Source organism: Pleurodeles waltl, chromosome 8 (assembly GCF_031143425.1).
Source record: "Pleurodeles waltl isolate 20211129_DDA chromosome 8, aPleWal1.hap1.20221129, whole genome shotgun sequence".
Classification (NCBI taxonomy): Eukaryota; Metazoa; Chordata; class Amphibia; order Caudata; family Salamandridae; genus Pleurodeles; species Pleurodeles waltl.
Window position 1 is genome coordinate 1,319,008,462 of NC_090447.1, and position 2,500 is coordinate 1,319,010,961.

The 2,500-nt window shown below is 46.0% G+C and overlaps 2 non-coding genes and 2 pseudogenes across 2 annotated transcripts; all 4 read right to left on the reverse strand.

Annotated features, from left to right (window-relative positions):
* Positions 1 to 358: 358 nt before the first annotated feature.
* LOC138255114 (5S ribosomal RNA) lies at positions 359 to 477 on the reverse strand. The gene has a single exon (XR_011197757.1). It is a non-coding gene; the product is annotated as a 5S ribosomal RNA (ribosomal RNA).
* A 446-nt stretch (positions 478 to 923) lies between these two features.
* LOC138255246 (5S ribosomal RNA) lies at positions 924 to 1,042 on the reverse strand. Its single transcript, XR_011197886.1, has one exon. It is a non-coding gene; the product is annotated as a 5S ribosomal RNA (ribosomal RNA).
* Positions 1,043 to 1,485: 443 nt separating this feature from the next.
* LOC138251101 (5S ribosomal RNA) lies at positions 1,486 to 1,603 on the reverse strand (annotated as a pseudogene).
* A 439-nt stretch (positions 1,604 to 2,042) lies between these two features.
* Positions 2,043 to 2,161, reverse strand: LOC138251075 (5S ribosomal RNA; annotated as a pseudogene).
* Between the last annotated feature and the right edge of the window lie 339 nt (positions 2,162 to 2,500).

Here is a 2,500-nt window from a genome sequence, read left to right on the forward strand (position 1 = left end):
TGTTCACAAACTGCCCTCCTTCACAAACTTCTTAGAGAGGGCCAAGCACACACCCTGTTTTGCACCAGCCTCGCAATCGCTTCACCTTCACTTACACACAGTCTCAGACTGCCCTTTCTTTAGGGCCGAGCACAAGTAGCAGACCAGCTCAGCACCAGCAGCTTGGGGTGAGTGTGAAGTGCAGAAAAATTATCAATTTTCCTTCAGAAAGGGTGTATTTTAGTGTTATTGCTGTTTTTTTATTTATTTGAAGAAAGGAAAAAAGAGTAGAAGAAATAATAAATGAAAAGTAACATTAGAGAGGACTCTTTGAAATTGTTCTAAGACGTGCACCACCTACTGTCTGCAAGAGGAAAAATGCCTACAGCACCTGATATTCCCAGGCAGTCTCCCATCCAAGTACTAACCATGCCCAACGCTGCTTAGCTTCTGAGATCAGACAAGATCAGGCGCATTCAGGGTGGTATGGCTGTAGGCAGAATACACTCCTGTTTCAGGCCTCTTGTGTTGAGACACCCCGCCGGTCTGGAGCCTGCTGCTCTCAAACACACCTGCACTCTACTGTTCACAAACTGCCCTCCTTCATAAACTTCTTACAGAGGGCCAATCGCACACCCTGTTTTGCACCAGCCTCACAATCGCTTCATCTGCACTTACACACAGTCTCAGACTGCCCTTTCTTTCGGGCCCAGCACAAGCAGCAATAGACCAGCTCACCACCAGCAGCTTGGGGTGAGTGTGAAGTGCAGAAAGATTCTCAATTTTCCTTCAGAAAGAGTGCATTTTAGTGTTATTGCTGTTTTTTTATTTATTTTAAGAAAGGAAAAAAGAGTAGAAGAAATAATCAATGAAAAGTAACATTAGAGAGCACTCTATGCATTTGTTTTAAGACGTGCACCACCTACTATCTGCAAGAGGCAAAATGCCTACAGCACCTGGTATTCCCAAGCAGTCTCCCATCCAAGTACTAACCAGGCCCGACGCTGCTTAGCTTCTGAGATCAGCTGAGATCAGTCACATTCAGGGTGGTATGGCCGTAGGCAAAAGACACTCCTGTTTCAGGTCTCTTGTGTTGAGACAGCCCGCCGGTCTGGAGCCTGCTGCTCTCAAACACACCTGCACTCTTCTGTTCACAAACTGCGCTCCTTCACAAACTTCTTACAGAGGTCCAAGCACACACCCTGTTTTGCACCAGCCTCGCAATCGCTTCATCTGCACTTACACACAGTCTCAGACTGCCCTTTCTTTAGGGCCCAGCACAAGCAGCAGACCAGCTCACCACCAGCAGCTTGGGGTGAGTGTGAAGTGCAGAAAGATTCTCAATTTTCCTTCAGAAAGAGTGTATTTTAGTGTTATTGCTATTTTTTTTTTTATTTGAAGAAAGGAAAAAAGAGTAGAAGAAATTATAAATGAAAAGTAACATTACAGAGGACTCTATACAATTGTTCTAAGACGTGCACCACCTACTGTCTGCAAGAGGAAAAATGCCTACAGCACCTGGTATTCCCAGGAAGTCTCCCATCCAAGTACTAACCAGGCCCGACGCTGCTTAGCTTCTGAGATCAGACAAGATCAGGTGTATTCAGAGTGGTAGGCAGAATACACTCTTGTTTCAGGCCTCTTGTGTTGAGACAGCCCGCCGGTCTGGAGCCTGCTGCTCTCAAACACACCTGCACTCTACTGTTCACAAACTGCCCTCCTTCACAAACTTCTTACAGAGGGCCAATCGCACACCCTGTTTTGCACCAGCCTCACAATCGCTTCATCTGCACTTACACACACTCTCAGACTGCCCTTTCTTTAGGGCCCAGCACAAGCAGCAACAGACCAGCTCACCACCAGCAGCTTGGGGTGAGTGTGAAGTGCAGAAAGATTCTCAATTTTCCTTCGGAAAGAGTGTATTTTAGTGTTATTGCTGTTTTTTTATTTATTTTAAGAACGGAAAAAAGAGTAGAAGAAATAATCAATGAAAAGTAACATTAGAGAGCACTCTATGCATTTGTTTTAAGACGTGCACCACCTACTGTCTGCAAGAGGCAAAATGCCTACAGCATCTGGTATTCCCAAGCAGTCTCCCATCCAAGTACTAACCAGGCCCGACGCTGCTTAGCTTCTGAGATTAGCCGAGATCAGTCACATTCAGGGTGGTATGGCCGTAGGCAAAACACACTCCTGTTTCAGGTCTCTTGTGTTGAGACAGTCCGCCGGTCTGGAGCCTGCTGCTCTCAAACACGCCTGCACTCTTCTGTTCACAAACTGCCCTCCTTCACAAACTTCTTACAGAGGTCCAAGCACACACCCTGTTTTGCACCAGCCTCGCAATTGCTTCATCTGCACTTACACACAGTCTCAGAATGCCCTTTCTTTAGGGCCCAGCACAAGCAGCAGACCAGCTCACCACCAGCAGCTTGGGGTGAGTGTGAAGTGCAGAAAGATTCTCAATTTTCCTTCAGAAAGAGTGTATTTTAGTGTTATTGCTGTTTTTTTATTTATTTGAAGA